Source organism: Trachypithecus francoisi, unplaced genomic scaffold (assembly GCF_009764315.1).
Source record: "Trachypithecus francoisi isolate TF-2019V2 unplaced genomic scaffold, Tfra_2.0 Lachesis_group6, whole genome shotgun sequence".
In the NCBI taxonomy this organism is placed as follows: domain Eukaryota; kingdom Metazoa; phylum Chordata; class Mammalia; order Primates; family Cercopithecidae; genus Trachypithecus; species Trachypithecus francoisi.
In genome coordinates this window covers 38,445,271-38,470,698 of record NW_022681471.1, presented here as the reverse complement: position 1 = coordinate 38,470,698, position 25,428 = coordinate 38,445,271, and positions in this window count along the sequence as shown.

The following is a 25,428-nucleotide window of genomic DNA, read 5'->3' as shown; positions in this document are numbered from 1 at the left end:
TTCTATTTTTAAGATAGGAAAACTATAACATGATTTAATTTGAATATTGACTTTACATCCAACAACCTTGTTCAGTAAAGTTCACTTAATATTTCTTATTTTTTTTATTTTTGTGGTACATAGTAGGTGTATGTATTTATGGGGTACATGAGATGTCTTGATATAGGCATGCAATGTGTAATAAGCACATCATGAAGAATGGGGTATCCATCCCCTCAAGCATTTATTCTTTGAGTTACAAACAATCCAGTTACACTCTAAGTTATTTTAAATTGTACAATTAAGTTATTATTGACTGTAGTCACCCTCCTGTGCTATCAAATAATAGGTCTTATTCATTCTTTCTAACTACATTTTTGTACCCATTAAGTATCCCCACCTTCTCCATAGTCCCCCACTACGTTTCCCAGCCTCTGGTAACCATCCTTCTACTCTCTGTACCCATGAGTTCAATTGTTTGATTCTAATAGTCGTCTGTAGATTCTTTTGAATTTCCTGTGTAAACAATCATATCTTCTGAAACAGATGAGTTTTATTTCTTTCCTTCACTTTTTACACCTTTAAAACTATTTTTCTCTTCTATCACTGCATTAGCTAGGAACTCCAACTCAATATTGAATAGTAGTTGCCTCAAGCATCAAAGGAAAGACTACTGATATTTTGCTAGTAAGTAAGGCAATTGTACTAGGGTTTTTTTGTACACTTTCTGAGATTTTGGAAGTCTCATTCTATTTCTAATTTGTTAAGGGTTTTTTCTCCTTTATCATTAAAGGATCTTGAATTTCATCAAATGCTTTATTGTATCTTTTGAGATCATCATATGAGATGTATCCTTTATTCTGTAATTGTAGTGAATTTCAATGAATGTTTTCCAAATGTTAAACTAATCTTGTGTTCCTGAAACTATCCAACTTTATGATATTAATTATATATTGCTGGCTTCAGTATGTTATTTTTGCACCTACATTTATAATACAAATGAGCATGTATATTTTTTAATGCATTAGCCTTGTCAGGTTTTGATGTTAAGCTTATGCTGGCCTCATAAAATGAGTTGGAAACTACTGGATTTTTTTTTTTTTATTCTCTGGAAGAGTTTGTGTAAGATTAGTGATGTTTCTAACATGGGAGAGATTCACTGGTAAAGCCATCTTCTTTTAAAGTAGATTAAGTTTTCTTTCTTAAAGCGTTGAATAATTCGATACTTTTTTCTTGTGTACATTGTATAAGTTGTAGTTTTCTAGGCATGTGTCCATTTTGTTTAAATTTTCAAATTAAAGTTGCTTAAAATATTGTTATGATGTTTAATATTTGTAGGTTCAATAAAACTTTTTTTTCATTACTGTGGTGAGAAAACTTAGCCAAAGATCCACTCTCTTAACATAGTTTACTGCATGATACAATCTTTTTAACTATAGGAACAACATTGTATGCAGATATTTAGAACTTATTTCTCTTGTATAACTGAAACTTTACACCCATTAAGTAGCAACTCCCCACTTTCCCCTCTCCAACCCCCATTTCAATGCAGCTGTCCCTGGGTTTTATGCCTGTTTGCAACTTATTCACTGGATTCTGGACTTCTTTATAAAGTTATTTTTCCATAAATCCTTATTGTTAATCAGTACTTCTGTGGAGGAACAAGGACTGAGACTTATTCTGCCATCTTGCTCCTTCCATTATTCTTATTATTCACAATGTGTGCCTTTTCTCTATCTTTTGGTTCTTCTCTGTCTTTCCAGGGAGTTTTCAATTTTATTACACTTTTTCAAAGAAACAAATTTTTAGCTTGTTGATGCTTTCCATTACATATTTTTATGTCATTATTTTCTGCTCTTTTTGCTATTGCATTCTTTTTGCTTCCCTTATTTGTCGTTTCTTTTCTGACTTCAAGTAAATGTTGCATTGGGAATATATGAAGCCTCACCTGACATGCTGTAGGCATACCTTTTCACCCAGACATGTGAAGACAAGCTGTGGCAACCAACTTCACACAGGCATAACTTCATTATCTCATCTTACTTCACTTCACAGCACTTCACCTCACTGGGTCTTTTTTTCGTTCTGCAACCCCACAAATCTTCCCTTCATGATGCATACGCATCATAGAAGTGTGAAGGGATTAACAATCCATGGAGAACGTCTTGGCCAATGGAGGATAGTGGCAAGAGGGGAAATGCTCCCATCTCTCTTTTCTTGAGCTGATCATTCTCAGGCACATTCTTCTTGACCCCTCAGATGACCCCTCTTTATTCTTTTCTAATAAATGTATTTCAGGCTATACACTACATTTTAGTATGGCTTTATGTGACTCCAAGTTGTTTTGATATATTATACTTTCATTATCATTCAGTTGAATAATATTCATTCTCATTTCTATTTATTTTCCTTTATCTATAGGTTATTTAGAAGAGTATTGCCAAATTTCCAAACATTTAAGGGATTGAGTTCCTCATTATCTCTTTTGTTAATATATTCAAGATTATTCCCACGGTGGCCAGATAGTATAACTTACAGAATTTTGGTTCCTAAAATTAGCTGACACTTCCATTATTGCTCCACATAGGTTAATTTGGTTCAACACTCCAAGAACTTACATTATGCAGTTGTTTCTATAACATAAATTAGATTAATTTTATTAACCATGTTGTTACAATTATCTATAATCTTAATCATTTTTATCTGTTTAATGCATTATTTATTTAGAATAGAGTGTCAATATCTACAATTATGACTGTGAATTTATCTTTTTTATCACTCCTTTCAGTCTGTCAATTTTTATTTTTTTGTATATATATATAGAGAGAGAGAGGAGGTTATGTTGTAAGTGGCATACAATATAGAATTGTTGTATTCTTCCACTATATTGACCCTTTATTTGAAAATATCCCTTTTATCTCTAGTAAACCTTCTTACCTTAAAATCTGCTTTGTCCAGTATTAGTATTACTCCCTGAGCTATCTCTACTTAATATTTGCATGATACACTTTTTATCTTATTGCTTTCAAGCTTTCTGAATTCTTTGTTTAAGTTGTATCTTTTATTAAAAATAGTTTTTAAATCCATTTATAAACATTTCTTTCATTTGGAGAGTTTTTTGTGATTTTACAAGTTTGGCACTTACTCTTTGATCTCTATATGTGAATTTGTCCGATGATTTTTTTTGTCTTTTATAGCCTATTTTTAGAGTAATCAAATACTTTTATTACCCCATTTTTTCCTATATTAGCATATCAGTTATACATTATTTTGTTCTTCTTTTATTAGTAATTCATCATGACATTATTGTACAGTATGTATATGCATAACTTATGTACTGTTTTCGTTCTCCTTCTTTTCTTTATGCTTCCATTTGGACTCATATACGTATTTTTCTACCCAAAGAACACTCTTTTGGTATTTATTTTAGTACATGACTGCTGATGACAAAGTTTTCTAGTTTCTGTTTTTCTGAGAATGCCTTGATTACACTTTATTCTTTTTAATTTATTGTATATCTTTAGAGGGTAAAAGTGCAGATTTCATACATGAATATATTGTGTAGTAGTGATGTCTGGGCTTTTAATGCACCCATCACCTGAATAGTGTACATTGTACCCAGTAGATAGCTTTTCAACTCTACCTTCCCCCGCTTTTATAGTCTTTAATGTCTACTATTTCACTCTGTATGTCCATGTGTACCTATTGTTTAGCTCCCACTTATAAGTCAGGACATGTAGTATTGACTTGCTGTATCTAAGTTATTTTAGTTAGAATAATGGCCTCCAGTTCCATCCATGTTACTGAAAAGACATGATTTTATTCTTTTTTATAGCTGGGTAGTATTCTTATATACACACACACACACACACACACACACACACCCCACATTTTCTTTATTCAATCCTCTGTTGATGGAACTCAGATTGATTCCATATCTTTGCTATTGTGAATAGTACTGCAGTAACAATATCAGTGCAGGTATCTTTTTGATATAATGATTTCCTTCATTTTGGTATATACCCGTAGTGAGACTGCTGGATTGAATGGTACTTCTATTCTCAGTTCTTTGAGAAATCTCCATACTGTTTTCCATAAAGGTCATACTAATTCACATTTCCACCAAAAGTCTATAAGCATTCCCTTTTCTATGCATCCTCACCAACATCTGCTATTTTTTGACTTTTTAATAAAAGCCATTCTGACTGGTATAAGATGGTATCTCATTGTGGTTTTAATTTGTATTTCTCTGATGATTGCTGATGTTGAGCATTTTCTCACATGTTTGTTGTCTGCTTTAACGATGCACATTACAAATGTGTAAACTTTTATACCAGTAAAATGCTGTTTTGGTTACTATAGGCTCATAGTATAATTTGAATGCAGGTAATGAGATGCTTCCAGCTTTGTTCTTTTTGCTTAGGATTATTTTGGCTATTCGGGCTCTTTTTTGGTTCCATATGAATTTTAGGATTACTTTCTAATTCTGTGAATAACAATGTTGGTAATTTGATAGGGATTGCATTGAATTGGTTGATTGTTTTGAGCAGTATGATCATTTTAACAATATTGATTCTTCTAATCCATGAGCATGAGATGTTTTTCATTTGTTTGTGTCATCTGTGATTTCTTTCATCAGTGTTTTGTAGTTCTCCTTATAGAGATCCTTCACCTCTTGGTTAAATATATTTATGGGTATTTTATTATATTTTAGAGCTATTGCAAATGAGACTGCCTTCTTGATTTGGTCCTCAGCTAGATCATTATTGGTGTATAGAAACTCTACTGATTTCTCTACGTTAATTTTGTATCTTGAAATTACTGAATTCATTCATGAAATCTAAGAGATTTTTGGTGGAGTCTTAAGGGTTCTCTAGATAAAAGATCAGCTCATCTATAAATAGGGATAATTTTACTTATTTTTGCCAATTTTGATGGTTTTTATTTTTTCTCTTGTACATCTTCTTTTTAAAGTGTCCTGCTTCTGGCCATTGAAATCATGTGTGATTTTTTCATAGCCAATTTCCAAGGATTTACCTGGCAGGTCTTGTGAGAGAAAGCTGCCCTCTCCTGACTAATCTTGGTGTACAGCCAGCGCATGGCAGTCACTGAAGGGAGTTGAAATCAATGACTCAGACATCTCCGGACAGCTGTGTTTTTGTGTATTAATATATTTGCATTCCTAACCAAGGTGCCTTATTTGGAGTTTTGTTTATTTGAGGCCTTTGTCCAGAGCCTTTCTCAGGATTCTCTTGAATTCAGCTTCAAGAAAGCTTGAAGACACCTTTCTCCACTCTAACTCGGTACTCAGTATTTATCCACTGCTAGCCTTCCCACTCCTGTCCTCCAGTCTCTTGAGTCTGAAAATCCCAAGAACCATTTTTTTCTTTGAGGTTCCTTCAGCAGCAGTGAGACAAGTCCAACATCTGTACTGATCCATCCGACCCTCAACCAGCATATTGTTTCATGAGGGAAAATGGAGCAGAGAGAAGTTAGGTCTTTTTTTTTTTTTTTTTTTTTTTTTTTGGTTTAGCTTCTTGCTTATATTATCAGGAAATGATAAAGCCTTGAGTAATACTTTCATCTTTGGTTTGTTTCTTGACTACTCCTACACCTGACAGTTCAGCTCTCTACAGCTCAGTTGAGCTCCTGACATTAAGATATTTTTTTACTCAGTGTAAATTCTAAATTGGAAATTATTATCTTTCGGCAATTTAAAATTTCATTCCATAGTTTTTGAGCCTCTGCTATGACATTTTCCCCCATGGATTAATTGCTTTCATTTTTCTACCAGCACTTCCTTACATTTTGGCAGTACAAGATGCTAAATCAACTTTAGCTTAAAGCTGCCTCCTTACATATTTTAAATTCAGCCTAAAGGTTTCTTTGTGTAGAGTGAACTATAACCTAAATGGAGGTGTAAGCAAACTACAACCTACTCTTGTGCCAATCACTGAGTTTTGGCCAATCAAATGGGACCAACTGTTCAAACTGTGTTCAAATACTGTGGTCAAAAACTGTGCTCAATTAAACTCTTTTAATTTAATTTGGCTAAGGATTTTCTTTTAATAGTGCTATAGGCTCATCTTGGATTTTCCTTTCCCAGTCCTGGAATCAGCACTTTCTTCAAGGGGTCCTGGTTTCTTTTGTTGGAGAAAGGTATTAGGTGCTAAGTGTGCTCTTGCTCTATCATGTCTTTTTTTTTTTTCTCCTCCTCCTTTACTGCATCCTGTGACATTAAGTGTTTTCTAACATAGTGTTTTAATTTATTTAATTATTTTTACTATATATTTTTGAGTCGTGAATCTTAACTTGTCATCACCTACTTCTGATAAGTTAACTGATACTGTTACAGTAGTCAGGCAGACACGAGCAGGGCAGGAGAGTCCCCCTCACCTCCCAACCAGGAATGTCACATGACCATCAGGTGATGGTCAGGCAGTTGTTAACTGTCTCTCTAAAACAATTGGTTGCAGCCAGCACCAGGGAAAGGCAGTCTCCCAACAGACAGAAAAAACCTGAAACTGGTGATGAGCAGCTTCCTGATAAGATCTCAGGAGCTGGGTGAATGGGCTCACTCATGTGCACTAAGAGGCAAAATGGTGGTGTTTAACTGGTGTATGACCTTCTAGGAACATTCAACTGGTAGGGGAGAACACTCAGGTGAGCATATGTACAACTGCAGTAAACACACTGTGCATGTGACCCCTCCCAAGTGCTGACGGGCCACTGCACTTGTGGGCAGCCCACTCCAATGGAAGACTGAGGGGAGAAGAGATGCAGATCCTGGATGAACTCCAACATATAAAACCCCAAGTCAAAGATCAAACTGTGCACTTGACTCTCTCAAGTTGCCCACTTGGCCCTTTTTGAAGTATACTTTACCTCCTTTGAGTCCTGCCCTAAAACTTTTTAGCAAACTTTCACTCCTTCTCTAAAATTCGCTTTGGTCTCTCAGTCAAATTCTTTCTTCTGAGGAAGTAAGAATTGAGGTTACTGCAGACCCATACATACATATGGATTTGCTGCTGCCAGCATACTTTGGTGCCACGTGACTCAGATACATTCCCTTAGTGCTCACAAAACTAACGTAATTTCAGTGAAATACAGAAATGTTACTCCTATATAACCCCTTTCCCTCTTTTTGTGGTAAGATCATACATATTACATGAAAGCTATTACAAATGCAACAATGCATTATTATACTTACGGTGACAAAACATTTTTATGTTTTCTACTAAATCTGAGAGAAGAAAGACAAAACAAGGTATATTCATAGTTTCATTATATTGAGTAGTAGTTTACCATTTTTTGGTTGTCTTCATTTATTTCCGTGGATTCTTTAAATATTTTTTCTGCTCTTTTCTGTCTTGAAATATTGGCTGGTTTGAAATATTGGCTGGTTTGCTTAATGGTGTCCCACATTTCTCTGAAGCTCTGTTCTTTATTTTTCATTGTATTTTTTCTCTCTGTTCTTTGGATTAAATAATCTATATCAATCTGCCTTCAAGTTCATTAATTATTTCTTCTGCCAGTTCAAATCTACTTTTGAGTCTCTCTAGTTAAATTTTTGTTTTAGTTATTGTACTTTTCAACTCAAGAATTTTCATTTGGTTCTTTTTAATAACCTCTCTTTACTGATATTTTCTGTTTGATGAGACATTGTCATCATACTTTCCCTCCTTAATAATGGTTTCTTCTAGCTTTTTGAACACACTAATAATTACTACTTTGAAGTGTCTGTCTATTAAATCTGATATTTGGTTGCTCTCACAGGCAGTTTCTATTGCCTGCTTTTTTTCTCCATGTGTAGATTAGGCTTTACTGTTTCTTTGCATGTCTCATAATTTTTGGTTGGAAATTTACATTTCAGAAAACATATTGTAACAACTCTGAGTACCGCTCCACCCACTCTGGGACTTTTTATTGTTTACTTGTTTATTTATTTATGGACTGGCTATATTATATTAGTGAAATCTATCCCTCTCCGCTTCTGTCCTCCCTCTATCCAACCCCTCAAGCAGTGTGAAACCTCTGTTGTTCTTCCTAAGAGGATATAGCCTTGGGTATGTCCATAGTCACTCTTTCTGTGATGACAGTAATTTTCGTAGGTCTCTCTTTGATCATCTCTTTCCCCCATCACACCCAGCTGTTAAATGCCACTACTTGCTGGCTGATTGCTCTATTGCTTACAACAATGCACTGTGGCATAAATTACTTTACAAATTTACACAATTAAATTTATAGTTCTTTGTAGGGATAGTTTTTATGGTGTTTGGGATTGGTCTTTTATATTCCTCTTGAAAAGGAATATCAAAGGACATACAGTGAATTAAGAAATGTATTTGAGGAAATTTACTAAAATTTGGCAAGGACAGCAAGAGACTGTGGTATCTGAACTACAACCAGACAGCATGATAGAAATTCCACTCCAGGCTGCTACAGTCAGGTACATAGGGTTGGTTCCTGAGTAACCAGTCGGAGGGCTATAGTATTCCCAGGATAGGTAGGACATCAGCATTTCTCATTCTATCCCCAGCTACCTGTTGCAGAATGTATGTTCTGGGTGAGTTGGCAAAAGGTAGGGCTTCCTTCTTCCACTCAGTCCCCTGTCAGAGGATAAAGACTACACCGGGTATACCAGATCACCTCTACCTAGCTCATAAGGCCTAGGTTTCATACCAAGAGAAGCAATCCAAAAAGACCTGAGACTGTTAACCATCCCCTACCCCCAGGGCACTCAGCTCTTAAAGGAGGGGTGTCACACGGATAAAAGAACACCTCTTTTTCTGTTTCCAGGTCTAGAGCTATAGCTCAGAGATTTTGCCCTTGGGGAAAGTCAGTCTTAATACAGAGCTAGCTCCAAAGCTCTTTTCAAAAGAATTGACTTGTTGGCAATGGAGTGTCAGGAACTTCAGGCCTGAAGACATTGTCAGAAACAATGGAGGTTATGGAGACAAGCAAAAGAGGAGACTGGTAGATTCACTAGGGGACTCTGTGGGTATGTTAATTTCATCAATTTTAATTTAAAATTAAATTTTGATTCAAGATTTAAAATTTTCATCAATTTTGGAAAATTTTTGGCTTTCATTTCTTCAGGTAATTTTGCTTCCCCTTCTTTTCTTTGGAGACTACAATTATTTGCATATTTTCCCAGCATTCACTGATGCTGTTTTCATTTTCTAAACTTTTTCCTTCTGTTTTATTTTGGATACTTTCTATTGCTATGTCTTTACGCTCACTAACATTTTCTTTTCTAGCTTTGCGTCTGCTGCGAATCCTACCCAGTGTATTTTTTGTCTCAAATATTGTAGTTTCCTTCTTTAAAAGTTTTATTCGGGTATTCTAATATCTTCCATGACTCTACTTGTTTTTGAATATAAAAAATTATTATAATAACTATTTTAGTGTCCTAAAAATATTATAATAAAACTGTTTTAGTGTTCTAGTTCTATTATTTGTTTTATTTCTGGGTCTGTTTCTATCCATTTTTTTCTCCTCGTTCTGAGTCCTATTTTCCTGCTTCATTACTGCTTGATAATTTTTGGCTGAATGCTATCAATGAAAAGAGTCAAAGTCTGTAAAACACTTGAAGAAATTTATTCTGAGCCAAATATGAGTGACCATGGCTCATGACACAGCCCTCAGGAGACCCTGAGAACATATGCCCAAGGTGATTGGGTCACACCTAGGTTTTATACATTGAGATACCTGTAAGATGTACATTGGTTTGATCTGGAAGGGTGAAACAATTTACTGAAAATGGAATGGGGTGGGAGGGGCTTCCAGGTTATAGGCATTCAAAAATTTTTCTGGTTGGCAATTGGTTGAAAGAGTTTATCTAAAGACCTGGAATCAATAGAAAGAAATGTCTGGGTTAAGATAAAAGATTATGGAGACCAAGGTTCTTATTGTTCAGATGAAGCTCCAGGTAGTAGGCTTCAGAGAGAATAGACTGCAATGTTTCTTATCAGACCTAAAAACGTGTCAGACTCTTAGTTCTTTCCTGGATCAGGAAAAAGTCCTGGAAAAGGGAAAGGGGGTTCTCTACAGAATGTAGATTTTTCTTTTTCTCCACAAGAAATAACTTTGTAGGACTATTTCAAGATATGGCAAAAAAATGTTTTGGGGTTTAAAATATTTTTATTTCCTTTCTTATCTGTCATGCTATTGAAATGGCTATGCCATTTCAATATATATTCTGGGGTATATACCCTGGGGTTCATTGGCACATGATGAGAAAAAATTCAGGACATGGACACATGTGGGTGGGTTAAGGAGTGGAAAGTTTAATAGAAGAAAAAAGAGAGGAGAGCAGCTCCTTGCAGGCGGGGGGGAGAAAGAGGAGAAAGGGGGGAAGAAAGGGGAGGAAAGAGGGAGAGAGAGGGAGAGAGAGAGGGAGAGAGAGAGGAAGAGAGAGAGGAAGAGAGAGAGGGAGAGAGGGAAAGAGAGAGAGAGCGACAGAGAGAGAGCGCAAGAGAGAGGGAGAGAAAGGGAGAGAGAGGGAGAGAGAAGGGAAGAGAGAGAGAGAGAGAGAGGGGGAGAGGGGGGGAGAGAGAGAGGGAGAGGGAGAGGGGGGGAGAGAGAGAGAGGAGAGGGAGAGAGGGAGGGAGGGAGGGAGGGAGAGAAAGAGAGAGAGAGAGAGAGAGGAAAGAGGTCTGAAAAAAAAAGAGGGAGGCAGCGGACCACAGCCAATTTTATAGGCAGGCTGGAGAAGGTGGTATCTGATTTACATAGGGCTCACAGATTGTTTCAATCAAGTATGATGTCTACATAGTGCTTGGGGAAGGCTGGTCGCCCCACCCTAATCTTATTATGCAAATAGGCTTTCCAGTTGATTGGCGCCATTTTGTCTGCTTTTTACTGTACACGTGGCTGACAAAGAGAAGGGAAGATGAAGCCACCATCTTGAACATGATTGGCACAACTGCCAGTATCCATGTCTGCAGCTCAATTTTACATGCTGCTCTTTGTTAGAAAGGAAAATAATTTGGGGCTGCTTTTAAGAAAAGCCTTACTGAGAACTCCAATACCCTTACTATCTGCCTAAGAAATTTCTTCTTGATTCCTATATCATTATGTTATTCTAGAGTCAGGTTGGAAAGTAAGCCATATTATATAGGGTTAAATAAAAACCCTCTAATGAGACTTTACGATTCATAGGGCATGACTCCTCAGGCCCCTTAGATAGGAACTTGGACAAGAGAAGAAAAAAGGTCAGAATTTAGTCCTCAATGTTACACATTGTGGATAATGTCCTGCTGATTGTTTTTTTATTCCTATGAATATCCATGATAGTTTTTTTCCATGATGGAGTTAGTTTACTTGGAAATAATTTGATTTTACTGGAGTTCGCTTTTAAATTTTATTGGGTATGATTGAAGCAACCATTGTAAAATTATAACTGAGACAGTGAAAGAGATCTGATCTAACCAACTCCATCTTGCTTCTGACCTCCAAGCTGTCCTTGTTCATTCTTGGGCATAGGCTGAACTAACTTTGTGAGGAACTTAGTTTACAGTTTGAAAAAAAAGATGATAACAGCCTTTTCCAAAACAAATCGCTCTCTTGCCTGGGGACCAGACTGCCTCTGTAGGATTAACAAATTATTCAAAAGATTAGAAATTATGGTTTAGGAGTCATGCAGCTGGAGGCTGCAAGATTCTGACCCTCCCCAAATTGCTCCTGGGGATATCTATTATTATAATAGAACAGTGCTTGAGACATTTTGCAGATGCTGCCCTTGATGGTACAACTGGTACCACCCAGATGGATAAACTGACTCAACTGATCTTGTGGCCCTAGGCAAGAACTGACTCAGTGCAAGAAGACAGCTTCCACTCCCTACGACTTCATCTCTGACCCAACCAATTAGCACACCCGACTTACTGGCCTCCCCCTGCACCCACCAAACTATCCTTAAAAACTCTGATCTCGCACAGCTGGCCCTATGTGAGTTACTCTTTCTCTATTGCAATTCCTCTGTCTTGATAAATTGACTCTGTCTAGGCATTGGGCAAGGTGAATTCGTTAGGCAGTTACATGATCAGTGCAGCCTTTATTCTAGGTCTAATTTTGTACCTACTAAGGCAATAACTTCTAAGTCTTCTACCCAAATTTCCATAAATTACAAGGCTTTTTTCTCATCATAGCTAGTGGAAACACAAACTATTGCCAGTTCCATGTTAGCTCCAGAGATTGTTGCCTCTCATTCTTTCAGGTGTTTCCCCACCCCCATCCCCATTCACTGGCCTTGGATATTTTCCTCCTACACATGCTCTGATTAGTACTTGTCTAAAGAATTGAGGGAAACCTTTGTAGATATTTACAGCTCTTTTCCACCTAAGTTCTCCTCTCCCTGTGTTATAGCCTGAAAACTCTCTCCAATAAGTAAATTGGCACAGCCATAGGGCTCACATTTTTGTTTCTCATTTCTCTCAGAGTATTGTCCTATGCTACCAGATATCCAGTCTCTAAAAAACATTTTTATATATTTTGTCCGATTTTAAAAATTTGTTCTGGCCTGAGAGTAAATCTGGTTTCTGAAATTCAATTTTCTACAGAAGCAGAAATCTAATCTTCTGACTTTTAATTTCAGTTTTCATATTTTTTAGGTCTAGAATTACTACTTGATTAATTTGTACAGTGATCAGTTCTCTGATAATATTTTACATTTTAATTTTTTTTAACATTTTCATGAGAGAAATTTTAGCCTCTGATAACTTTGAAATCTGAGTCTCTTTGTTGATCTGTTCCGATTGTATGTTTTTTCTTTTTTTCTTAGATTCATTCAATTATTTCCTAATGACTTTTTATATGTTTATATTATGAAGATTTTTTTAAAAGCATACATAAAAGTATAAAGTATACAGAATAATATAATTAATCTTTTTTTTTTTTTTTTTAGGTTTGGGGTCTTGCTCAACTGTTGCTCAGGCTAGAGTGCAGTGGCATGATCATGGCTCACTGTAGCCTTGAACTTCTGGGCTCAAATGATCCTCCCATCTCAACCTCCTGAGTAGCTAGGACTAAAAGCATACACCACCATGCCTGGCTAATTTTTAAATTTTTTTTGTAGAGACAGGGTCTCGCTATGTTGCTCAGGCTGGTCTTGAATTCTTGGCTTCAAGTGATCCTCCCACATTGGTCCCACAAAGTACAGGGATTACAAGTGTGAACCACCACACCTGACCTGTAATTAATCTTAACATACTTATCAGCAATCCCCAACAATCATTATCATGTGGCCCATCCAGTTCATCTACTTCTCTCATTATTTAGAACCAATCACAGATATATAGTATTTCTTGAATAAATATTTCAGAATTTATCTCTAGAATAGAACACTTTTTAAAAATGGCAACTGCTGTATTATTATTAAACATAAATATTACTATAATTTTATATCATAAAATTTAATACTCAAAATGTCATTTTTCTAAAAATATTGTATTTTTTATCATTTAAAAAGTAAGGTTACTATAATGTCCACACATTGCAACTGACAGGTATTTTTAATGATTTTTAAACTATAAATTCACACTCAGTTTTCCATTTAATTTATTTATTGCAAGAAAAAAAATTGGTTGTTTGTCATGGATAGTTTCCACAGACTGGATTTTTTTTTTTTTTTTTTTTGCTTGTTTGTTTGTTTATTTGTTTGTTTGAGACAGAGTCTTGCTCTGTTGCTCAGACTGGAGTACAGTGGCATGACGTCAGTTCACTGCAACCTCCGCCTTCCAGATTCAAGCGATTCTCCTACCTCAGCCTCGCAAGTAGCTTGGACTATAGGTGTGCACCATCATGCCCGGCTAATTTTTGTATTTTCAGTAGAGATGGGGTTTCACCATGTTGGCCAGGCTGGTCTTAAATTCCTGACCTCAGGTGATCCACTTGCCTCAGCCTCCCAAAGTGCTGGGATTACAGAGTGAGACACAGTGCCTAGCCCACAGACTGGCTTTTACAGAATACTTCTGTATTATGTAGATAAGCATATTCCACAAAATATACTGTCCTCTATATTTTGTCAGATTCAGAGGTTGGCAAACTACAATCCTTAGACCAAATTTGGCTAGTCACATGCTTTCGTATAACCTATGAGTTAATTTTTTTTAATGGTGAAAATGTTTTTAAAAAGTAATAGTAATCACATCTAGCCCATAAAATTTAGAATATTTACTGTTTCTTCCTTTGCAAAAGATGTATGCAGACTCCTACTCTTAAATAATAGCTGGATCCAGAGACATGAACTGATTCATTGATGTTCATGATTTTTTTCTTTTGGTTTTTGCTAAGTTACTTCATAAGCTGTCATGGCTTCTTCCATCACACAGTGTATAATGTCTGGTTGTTTTTAACTGGCTAGTTTTTATTGACTGTCAGACATTGTGAATGAATAAAAATTAGATATTTAAAATCTGAACAATATTACTATTATCCACCCTTTAACAAGTCATTTACACTATGGGCAGATTACCTTACCCCAATCAAGGAATGTACTGATTCAAAGCTATGCTTCAGTTCTTATAGGAGCTAATCTAATTTTATTACCTCAATATTCTTAAGGGGTATACTTTTCAAATCCTAAGTAAAAGCCTGAAGTGATTATCAGGGCCCATCATCCTTTTGGGGCCTTGAACTTCAATACGTTTTCTCAGGCATGTGAGACTACCGGAAGTTCTGTTCAGTGCTTTAGGTCTTTCAGCTGTTGTTTCTGAAACACAAATGCCTTAGGAAAGTTGTGCCAAATGGCAGGCCTCTGATTCTCTTCTTTCTGGAATGTTAGTCCCACCAGTAGTTCTTGTATTTTTAGCTTTCCAATGCCTTTGGATGGGTTTGTCTAGCTTTTTCTAGTATTCTCAGCAGGGGTATTAGTGCAAACAAACTAGTGCATAATTTCCTTAACTGGAAGCTGCATATTTTATTTGAGATGCCCGTGCAACCTCCAAAAAGGAAATGTCTTGAGGGCAATTAAATATAAGAATCTGAAACAATTTCACTGCCTGCCTTTTAAATATTGGTCTTTACCAAACCTTTTCTCATCTTCCAGTCCTTGAATGGCCTCATAACTCCCTATGGTTTCATTTACCATTTATATGTTGATTGTTCTTCATTCTAATATTTTTGGTCCTGGGCTTTCTCCTGAGATCCAGACTTGAATTTTCAACTGTTTATTACATATCCACTTTGCTACCCAGCACACTTCAAAACCAGAATGTTGAAACAAGATCTCTTGATCTTTCCCCAACCCCACCGACCAACTTCGTTATTCTGAGTTGAACTTCTTGTTCCTTAACACTGTCATCTAATTCTTCAGGCCTTCCCTATATTTCAGTGTTAACACATGATATTTAATAATAATGTGATTGGGTATAATTTATGTAGAAGCTTTCAAAAATCAAATCCATAGACTCATAAAAAACTTTTTTAATCCTTAAAAATATAATAATACCTAATCTAAATTGGCATTACCTACCCATTGGTTTGGGGAAACTTCAATTGACTTAAGCTTTTCTAAAGTTCTTCATTCTGGATATTTTTATCCTTGTAATTACTTTTAAAACTACAATTTTCTCTTAATTTCATCAATTTATATGCCTATATTAATATGTGCTAGATTTTCTGACCCTTTCGAAAACTTCTGTGTCCTTTACATGAACAACATATGCAACCAGAAATCTATGCGATCCCAAGAGAAGACTAGAAAATTGGTGCTTCCAGCTCAGGTTCTTAAAACCTCATTTTAGTTTTTACTAGTGATTGTAATAATAAGTTTTTAAATTATACTAAAATCATGACCATAATATTCATACAGTTCCCTAACTGTTCCCTATAGCCCTGTCGCCTGAATGGAACAGCTGTCTGTATTTCATAGATTGATTTAAAATGTTTAGGTCTTGATCAAATGGTCCTCCAGTTATTCCTATGTTTATAACTCATCTAATCATGAAACATTCAAAGACACACTATATATCTGGTATGGACCACAGCTTCACCTTTTGTAACGTAAAACTGTATATGGGCATTGTATTTATTGCTTGTAGGCATTGCCTATTTTTTTGATAAATAAGATAGCAGTATGAGTCACTATTAACTTCTTAAAGGTAGAGACCTCATCTGTCTTGTTTAATTAAGCATCCTTGGTGCTTAGCAAATAACAATGCTAAAACCTATTTGCTGCATCCCAAATGTAGAGAAGTTTTATGTTAATATGGCTACCTGAATCTGAAAGCCCCAGGAATCACAGGTTTATATCAGGAGTAGAGATAGAAATTTGGAGTATTGAACACTTAGGAAACAAAAGGTGGTTGCCCCAGTGAGGAGATTTGACCAGCCAAAAGGAAAAAGGATGACAGTGAGTGCTTGGAGAAAAAGGAGAGAGAATTCAGAAAATAAAGCATAGAAAAGAAGGTTAGAAGGTCTTAGACTTAATCAAAACCTCATCCCTACCCTGATGAACTACCATTCTAATGTTGAAAATCAGCAAAGACTTTTTTCCTACTTATTAATCACCTTTCCAATTCAACCCTTTTTTGTCATGCCTACCACTGCAAATCTAGTAATGTTTTCATCATCTTTTGCCAGGTTATTTACAATAATTCTCATTGAATGTCAGTTTCACGAAAGCAAGAATAAGTATTATCCACTGATAAATCCTCAGAACTTGGAACAATGCCAAACACATAGCATGCCTTCAATTACTATCCCATTCATTCATTCAAAAAATATTTTTGAGTACCTACTATCTGCCAGGCACTGAGGTAATAGAATGGAAAAACAATGAAAACAAGTTAGGCACTATTCCCACTCTAATGCAAATGAAACTTTCGTTCTAGTGGTATTATAAATAGTAATAGTAATAAACATGAATATATAGCATATTTTCAAGTAGCAGATACGTTCTAACAAGAAAGGAAAGCAAGAGATGGAAAAAGAAAATGCTGAAGTTTGGATGTTTGATTCCTCCAAACCTTATGTTGAAATTGGATCCCCAGTGTTGGAGGTGGAGCCTAACGGGAGGTGTTTGGGTTGGGAGCAGATCCTTCATGAACAGATTAATGCCCTCCCTGAAGGGAGGAGGGCACTGAGTCAGTTCTCACTCTATTTGTTCTGACAAGATCTGATTGTTAAAAAGAGCCTGGCACTTCTTCCCTGCCACCATTTTTTTTTTTTTTTTTAGGCAGGGTCTCACTCTGTCACCCAGGCTGGAGTACAGTGGTGCCATTTTGGCTCACTGAAACCTCCGCCTCCCAGGTTCAAGCGATTCTCATACCTTAGTCTCCGGAGTAGCTGAGATTACAGGTGTGCACCACTGTGCCCCGTTAATTTTTGTATTTTTAGTAGAGATGAGGTTTCTACATGTTGGCCTGGATGCTTTTGAACTCCTGGACTCAAGTGATCTGCCTGTCTCAGCCTCCCAAAGTGCTGGGATTACAGGCGTGAGCCACCGCACCCAGCCACTTCTTCCCTACTTTCTTTCCTTCCTCTCGTCATGTGGTCTACACACTTAGGCCCCCCTTCCATCACGAGTGGGAGCAGCCTGAGTTTCTCGTCAGAAGAAGATGTTGGTGCTATGCTTCCTTTACACCTAGCAGAACTGCGAGCCAAATAAACTTCTTTTCTTTATGAATTACCCATCCTCGGGTATTTCTTTATAGTAACACAAAGCAGACTAAGACAGAACACTATGAGAGTTGAAGGTCATTTTAGACAGAGTTTTCAGAGAAGGACTACCTGAGAAGGTGACATGTAAGCAGAGATGTGAATAAAATAAGGAAGTAAGTCATGGCAGGTCTGGGGAAACATCATTCCAGGGTAAGAGAACAGTAAGCGCAAAGGCCTTGAAGTGATCTATCTGGAGTAGAATGGGAAAGGCAAAGACTGTTAAAAGTTGTGGTTTTAAGTGACAATGGGGCCATATCCTGTGGAACTTTGTTAAAAAAAAATACTTGAATGACAGGCACAACAACAGCTTATTTAACTCAGCTCCCTCTATCAAGGCGACATTGGCTGCCAGATGTTAACCTTGGTGAAGATGCTGAGATTTTTACAGTAAAATGTACTTCATACTGATATAATCAGACAAAGGAAAAAAAATTGCAGCTTCTGTTCCTGCTAAGAAGTGCCAAATAAGTCAGTCTGTATCTCTGGACCTCTCTCTGCTGTCTTAGGAGAAAAAAGAATTGTCAAGTGCAGATTAGCCAAGGGGCTGAAAGGGCTCCCTGAAGTACTGTAAAGTCCAGCTGAAGCACAATTGAAGGGGCTGCAAAACTAGGAAAGAAGTTAAAGTGAATTCTTAGGGCTAGGAAAGCTATGAACAACTGTCCTTGTTTGTCACATCCATTCCTTTAGTTAACAAAAGCTCCAAAGGGCACTGCTAAATATTATGTGAGAAAAACAGCAATTTGGAGATACTAGGAGTCATAGAGAATTTTGTTTTTCCTGTGTACTAATACTGATTTCCACAACAAGGTAAATGGTGGATTTCGTGAGACTCCAAGTCTAAGTAGATGTTGTAAATTAGCTAGAAGTTTAACTAATTATTCCCGGTAAGTCGGTAAGCTTACGGAAAAGGAGTAGTGCCCAAGAGATATGATTATATTCAAAATCTGTGAACCAAAGAAAGAAGTGTGTATTCAAGTAGGAAGTAATCAGTGCTCCACATGGTATAGTCACTCAAGCAAAACTCTTATTTTCAGAGGAAATTAAGCATATATTTATTTGAGGGAAGAATGTGGCTTTGCATATAGAGTTAGGCTCAATACATGACAAAACAATATTGCACTTTGCCTCCCAGATTAGAATTTACTAATTTAAAAAAATAATAGAGTACTTAAGTTTTGAAACTCTTTGCCCCCATGACTCCACCCCCAACAATTGAGAGAAGCATTAGCAAACTCAGAAAATGTGTATTGAGATAACACCAGTCTTGCTAATTCTAAAGCTTTACCCAAATGATTAAACCTGATGTTATAAAACCTACTTGGAAGAAAATTATTGAGTCAATTCTATGTTATTTTTAACTCAGGGAGGGTACCTCTCCTTGAATTCATTTGATGGAGAGGTTCAATAGACACAGAGAAAAGCAGTTCTCTTGTTTTTAAATCATAGACAATGAAATTCACCATTATGACCATCAACATCAGTGTCATCAAAGTTAACCAATTACATTGTACATCAAATTCTGTGATGAGTTATCCATGGTTGACTTAGGAAGCAGGGTTTGAGAACACAGATTGTCTTTCCAAGATGTTTTTGAGATCACATCATTCATTCATTTAATTTATCATCAAATCATTCATTCATCAAACATATAAGTCTCTGCTATTTGCAAAGCATACTGTGTGTGTGTGTGTGTGTGTGTGTGTGTGTGTGTGTAGTTATGCATTTCTTAATGATGGGGATACACTCTCGGAAATGCATCATTAGGTCATTTCATTGTGTGAACATTATAGAGTGTACTTACACACACCAGATGGTATAGCCTATTACACACCTAGGCTATATGTTATAGTCTATTGCTCCTAGGCTACAAACCTGTACAACATGTGACTGTACTGAACACTTTAGATGACTAACACAATGGTAAGTGTTTGTGTATGTAAACATATCTACACACACAAATAGTACAAAAGATACAGTATTACAATCTTATGGGACCACTGCCATATATGGGGCCATATATACAGACATACAAATATGTATGTGTATATATATGTATATACGTGTGTGTGTGTGTGTGTGTGTGTTCACCTTGACCCAGTTCTAAGTATTCAAGAGGTGGTACACAATAGTTGATTAATAAATATTTGTTTGAGTGAATAAGTGAAAGAACAGGTTGGTTCCTCCAATTTGAGTTTACAGTTTAAGACAGATATCTCTCCTCATTAATATGAAAGCAAAAGTATAGAAATAAGGCGTAGATAATAGAATTATAGTATCAATACTTCTATTTCTAAAATTCTGTGATTCTACATTAAAGTATTAGTAGCCAAGCATATATGTCTCTTTAATGGAAGCCAGGCATATATTTCATCTGCTGATCAGGAGTAAATGCATTCTAAAAATGGAGCAAGAATAAGTTTACACTTAGGACAAATTTGAAAAAATAAAGGAGGCCAAAGACTCTTTTCTGAAAATCAGATTAACGTATGAGTTTTTCCTGAAAGAATGAGTGTATGACATTGGCTGTTGGTTTTTTCCCCCTCCCCCTTATAGTGGTGGCATTGAGGGCTCAGAATTATCTGTTGCTTTGGGTGTATGAGTCTAGCATTCAAGAAATGTTTTCTTTTTAAGTACTTTGCATCAATAAGATGTGTTGACAATGTATAGTAGATAATGCTACAGGGAGGGCACCATTCTTTTATAATCATAGGTAACTGAGAGAATATAATCAGTTAACTTTTGCTTAATTATTACTGTTTAAAACAGAAAAATGATGCCACTAACTAGCTGTGTAACAGTGGTCACTTTACTTTTGGGGCTTTCATTTCCTCATAGTTAAAATGAGACTTTCTTGTGAGCTGATGCCCAAAGTCCTTCTGTGGTCTCTAATTCTATGATTCTAACACTTGGCAAGTTCAAGTTTTAAATCTTTGTACTTTAAAAGTAGCAACTCTATGGTTCCTCATCTACTTTGAATTGCTTCCCTGTAAACATCTCTCCCCACCATCACCCAAGGAACTCCTTTTGTTGTTCAGATAATGAATTACTTTTAACACAGAGATTAGATTTCTAAAATCAAGCTTACTGGAACATTACTTAACCCCTTCTAATCTTTTCTGGAAATGAGTGATATATAAATAATAAATAAATGACATGAAAATGAAGCAGCATATTTATACCCCATTTAAACAAATCTTAACAGAGGTTTTAAGCACAGCAAGCAGAAACATCAAAATCTCTCATCCCAGGGAGTTTATTTAGTGGGCAAAGGGTATTCCAGGATAAGACATTAAAAAAAAAAAAAAAAAAAAAAAAAAAAACTTGGAGGTGAGAACTTGTACCCAAGATATCTTTAGTTTGATCCAAATGGTAGAGATGATTAGGGTCAAAGAGGCTCATCAAGAAATAATGCAACCTAGGCTACCATGTAAAAAAGTGTAGTGATGTCATGAGCTATAGTTAAAAGTTGAGAAAGAGACAGCTAGACAGACAATCTGATCACAGTAGCCATAGTAGAGGTAATGGTGCTATTATAATTTAGTTCAACCATACTAGAGCCAGGTCCTGCACAAAGCATTAATATACATTTTCTTATTTATTCTTTATATAACTCTATATAGTTAGTAGTTTCCTCTTCACTTTATAATTTGAGGAAACTTGAGGCTTAGACAGTTAAATACATTTTCCAAGGTCACACAATTTGTATGTGTCAGAGGCTGTCTAACACATCTGCCTAACTCCAGAGTTTTTGTTCTTACATCCTGCATAAAGTGTACATCAATGTGGTCCTGATGGTTCCAGGGATTTGGTGTCTAGCTTTGCATGCTTAAGAACTCTGTTATAGACATATGAATGTATAATTCTCTTTGACACTTCTTTACTTGAACCCTGTGTTCACACCTCCTTCCATTTTGCCAACATGACTTGTGACACATTACGATTAATTAACTAAAGCTCATCTTAGCAGTTGCTCCATTTTGCCTCCTTAATGGAGGCTTGAGTGACACATTCTGCTCCCTTGATGAGATTCAGCTCAGAAAGCTTTGTAGGTTGTCAGTAACATGTGTCTTAGTTTGCATCCATTTTTTAATCTGATCAGTGTCTATTTCAAGAAATAACAATGCTCCCGTTTTTCCAGTAAACATCTGTACTCATGATACAAAAATCAACTTTAGCCATTTAGCTGCAAGATCCTATTTGATTGGAAAATATTAGCAATGCTAATAGATATTTAAAAGAAAAAAATCTAAATTTCTTACTATTCTATTGGAATACCCCATGCTCTTTTATAGGCTTATGTTCAGTACAGTTTATATTTTTCTTGTTGCACTGCTTTTATAGGAGTGACTATTTTCTACACCTTCAATTTGGCTTGTAGTCATTGGGTACACAGAGGGGTACAGGTCTATCTCTCTAAACTTACGAGCTATGTTATGTACTTAACAATGGACCAGAATGAATTGATGCACTATGCTGGGCAATAGGAATGCAGAAGCAAATTACAATTTTTTTTTTTCTCAAAGGAGCTAACTCTCTAGTATTTCCTAAAATCTATTTTTAAGATTTTATATTCCTTGAGGCATTGGATCTTTGAAATCACAGATGTTCTCAATAATCATTAGTATAATCATATATTTTGTGGCATTAAAATTTTTGAATTATTAGATGGCGGAGAACCTTGTTTAACTTTTTAACTCAGAGAAACCCAAATTTACTTAATCACATATCTTTTCCTTCCTTCATCTCTCTCTCTTCTCTCTCTCTCCCTTTAGCACAAATATTAATATTTTGCAAAACGCATACTGTTGTAAAACAAATGTTGCAAATAACAGTCCATTTCATTGCAAAAACAAAATGAAACCAAAAAGAAGTAAGATGAACACATGTAGTTCCTCTTTCTCCTGACATCAGATCTGGAAAAAAGTTGGCCGGGCACGGTGGCTCACGCCTGTAATCTCAGCACTTTGGGAGGCTGAGGCGGGCGGATCACCTGAGGTCGGGAGTTTGAGAACAGCCTGACCAACATGGAAAAACCCCATCTCTACTACAAATACAAAATCAGCCGGGCGTGGCGGTGCATGCCTGTAATCCCAGCTACTCAGGAGGCTGAGGCAGCAGAACTTCTTGAACCCAGGAGGCGGAGGTTGCAGTGAGCCAAGATCGCACCATTGCATTCCAGCCTGGGTAACAAGAGTGAAACTCCGTCTCAAAAATGAAAAAGTTTAGCCTACACCTGCATCCTTCTTAGAGGACTATTGGGGAAAGGCAGGGAGTGTCTATTGTTTATGAGGCAAAATTGTTATGAAATAATTGTTTTTCAACTTTTAAAGGAAGCTTAATATAACTCACTCTACTTTCAAAAGTATGGTCTAGACACCTTTCATGTATCTACTTTATATTACTAATATTAACATGGTACCAGGTTGTTCAAAATTTTAGTTCTGCTAATCCAGAATTCCTAAACCATATTACTGGTGAATTTTAACTCTCTGACACTGTTCCTAAATATGGCAGGGTTGGTATTGGTAATTGATTTCCAAGTTAATTGAGTCATTACCATTTGTCCACAATAGGTAGACAACATGTGAGCACTGCACAGTGTCAATAATGCGAAGGCTCTGGGTGTTCTCTTCAAGCGGCAGACTGGAGCAGTGACCTACAGACTCATCCCACCTAGATAACCAGTCTCTGGCTAGTCCTAAAGGACCTGGTCTTGCTGTACCAAGTCCTAAAGCCTTGCTCTACCACTTGAGATTGTAGTTTTATATTCTTTGGCAAGAAGAATATTTGCACTGCTCTGAATGGTTAAACAAACAGCCAGTCCATTTCCCGTCGCTAGTTAAAATATAATTTCCAATTTCAGAAGCAATTCTCTAAACAGAAGGCACTGTAGGTATTTTTTAAATTATGATTTTATTAATCCAAGTTACCAAGTTAACAATTTTGTATAATCAAAAATCTCACAGGGGAATGTGATTTCTAGTTTCAGAACCTCAGAAAGAGGGTGGTATTACAATTTATTACATTTTCAAAGGTATCACATTAATATGCAATATCATATTCTGCTTTTTTTGTTGGGGTTCATCATTGTGTAGATCAATAATAAATTAGCATGAAATAGCAATTCTAATCATATCAGTAGGCATGTCCTCAAGGTCAGTTTAATGATTTATGATTGAGAAAATTAGTATAGATTTTATGATTTGTTTAGGTGTCTTTCACGCACAAGGACTAAGAATTCCTCAGGTTTTCCAGGGTACTCAATATTTTAATTACCAGAAAATATCATCGCTGCAAAGTAATATACAATGAAAGAAAAAACTGCAGTGACATATATTCTGTCTTTATGCATCCATTTTTTCATTTATTCATTCCATGAACATGTACTAAGTACCTCCTTGGTACTAAGCACTGCACTAAGCAAGGGGAAATAAGCTGAAGAGAACACAAAATTGCTCTCAGAGTATGGTGGATACAAAGAAACTATATAAAACAGTGCAATATCTTACACACTATACTAAAGACGAAAAAAGTGCTATAGGAACACAAAGGCAGAAACAAAAAAGAACTGGTATCAAAGTAGAGATAACTCTAGGAACCAGGTATCAACAAAGTTAGAGTAAGTACAATTTGAGTTCACTTTTGGAGCTGTACAGAGAAGTTCTTTATCTCTATTATCCCTATTATATGGAAGTCATCTCATCAGTCATATTAAATTCTGTTCTAAAATTTGAAATGCTAAGTATAACTGCATCTCTCAGTGTCACAGATACTTTGAGGGCCTCGGTCCCTATACTCTTACAGAATAAAATTATATCCAATCGACATGTAGACTGACTCATAATAATGTTAGTTTTAATATCTAATGTGTATTATGATTTCACAATTGAAAGAGTGGAAATTTGCCCTATACACAATAAAGACATTAATTAATTTAAATTTAGTTCAAAACAATGCAGCTTAACTGTTCATTTCCCACATATATACCCAATTACATTCTAGTAGAGACCCACACATCCACTGGGTCAGACATAACAGATGGAACAAATTATGGAATATTCATTCCTAAGTTACTGTTGGAACTCATTTAGGAAGAAGTTTGCCTTCATAAACTGCTATTTGATTGACTAGAAATGTATAATAAAAGCACTATAAATGTCTCGTTCTTTACTGCTGAATGTATGATAGACCTCACAAATTAAAATATGCCATAGCCACCACACCTGGCTAATTTTTGTATTTTTAATAGAGACGGGGTTTTGTCATGTTGGCCAGGCTGGTCTCAAATTCCTGAACTCAGGTGATCCACCCAGCTCAGCCTCCCAAAGTGCTGGGATTACAGGCATGAGCCACCATGCCCAGCCTAGTTGACAATTATTTTAAAATAAAATGCTATGGGAGCTTAAGAGATCATCCAAATTAATTACTACAACCAAGTTTCCCTTATCAAACTCTAAATCTTAGATACGAATTCTTTGGGTATTACACCTGACTGCACCAGGTGTGTTATGTGCATGCATACGATAATTAAATCCAGAAGTAATGCCCAGGATTTTATTCAGCCAAAATTTCAAGTAACCAAGGGCAGAACCTTGCAGAATCATAATCTGTGGGAGATGTTTTGACACAAAATGACCAAATAAGATACTTTAACAACATAATAGTGTATCCCGTAGAAAATAGAGCTGGTGATCCTTGCATTAGAATCAATGGAGAGGAGAGAAAAAAAAAAAAAACACTGAAAAAGAAGTTGGAGGGAGAGAAGTTGAAAAGAAAAATGACATC